This window comes from Octopus bimaculoides, chromosome 6 (genome assembly GCF_001194135.2).
Source record: "Octopus bimaculoides isolate UCB-OBI-ISO-001 chromosome 6, ASM119413v2, whole genome shotgun sequence".
In the NCBI taxonomy this organism is placed as follows: Eukaryota; Metazoa; Mollusca; class Cephalopoda; order Octopoda; family Octopodidae; genus Octopus; species Octopus bimaculoides.
In genome coordinates this window covers 106751478-106752914 of record NC_068986.1, presented here as the reverse complement: position 1 = coordinate 106752914, position 1437 = coordinate 106751478, and the positions used below count along the sequence as shown (strand labels likewise).

General features: G+C 35.6%; 1 protein-coding gene across 3 annotated transcripts in view; it reads right to left on the bottom strand.

Moving 5' to 3' along the window:
• The window catches only part of LOC128248170 (uncharacterized), a 12452-nt gene that overhangs the window by 10252 nt on the left and 763 nt on the right, over positions 1–1437 (bottom strand). The window contains exon 1 of one of the 3 annotated variants that reach the window (XM_052969047.1): positions 740–969. The exons of the other annotated variants lie outside the window; for them this stretch is intronic. The gene's annotated coding sequence lies outside the window, so the exon portion shown is untranslated. Of the gene's footprint in view, positions 1–739; positions 970–1437 lie in introns of those variants that run through there. 3 annotated transcript variants of the gene reach the window in all.

The window sequence follows — 1437 nt, the reverse complement described above, 5'->3', positions numbered from 1 at the left end:
GTGTTTAACGTTTTTTTTATGTCCTGTACCCATATATGCATGTATGTATACATTTAGATGTAGGTATATACATATATGTATGGATATATGCATATATTTATATATTATTTATATCATAAATATATATATATATATATATATATATATACAAAGAGAGAGGGAGAGAGAGACACATACACACATATAAAGTGTACATATATATGCATATGCCTATATACATACCCCCCATATATATGTGTGTGTGCGTGTGTGTGTGTGCGTTTGTGTGCAAAGGCTCATGACCCCTAATGTTTAGAATGTTGTACTCGAGAGCACAGTTTCGAATCCTCGTCTGACTGTTGTTGGTGTTCTTAGGCACAGCACTTTGTTTTACATTGCACAAGTTTAATCACCCTGCAACGCACTGGCATTCCCTCAAGGGCGAATGCTGACATGACTGTCTAATCATTGGGGTGGCAACATTTGAAAGGTAACGAGGTGAGAGGCGCATTGTAACCAGCAGCAGAGCAGCATAGCAGCATAGCAGCATGCGATAATCTGGTTTATAAACTGACAGTGATATTATACCTACACACCTATCTATCTATCTATCTATCTATCTATCTATCTATCTATCTATCTATCTATCTATCTATCTATCTATCTATCTATCTATCTATCTATCCATCTTTCTGTCTATCTATCTTTACATATACAAGAGATAAGGAATGAAGTAGATAAGATCATCCGGGTAACATACGTTTCTTAGCGAGCAGATCCTCAAATGTGGTAAATATCCAAGCACCGTTTACACGGCATACTACTCTTGAGGGTGAGGATACCTTGATTCTACTAGGGTTTACATTGTTGCAAGGAGGTACATGTTAAAACATGGAAGATTCAATCACATTCTGATTAAATCTGCCATATGTTCAAGCATCTGATTGAATCTTCCATTCGTTAACATGTACCTCCTTGCGATAGTGTAAACTTACATTTAACCAAGATATCCTTGGCCTGAAGAGTAGTCTGCGGTATACACCTCGCTTGGATATATAATATTTCTCAGGTTCCGCTCGCTATGAAACATATGTAGCCCGGATCTTATCAACTCCATTCCTTAACTCTTGTATTCTTATTCGCACACCCGTCGACTCTGTTCGCCTAGCGTGAAATAAAAAAAGGAACTTTTTACAGTTTATCGTATTACGATACAAACAAAATTCACAAGCCTTCGTCTCCATACACCAGCATTGTCCCTGAAATTTCTTCTTTTTATATTTACTACGGAATGTTTGAAGCTAACTTTCTTGCTACACCTCGTTACCTGGGTTTTATATATGTATGCATACATACATACATACATACATACATATAAACATGCATGTATGTATGTATGCATGTACATACATGTATGTATGTATATATATATATATATATATATATATATATATATAT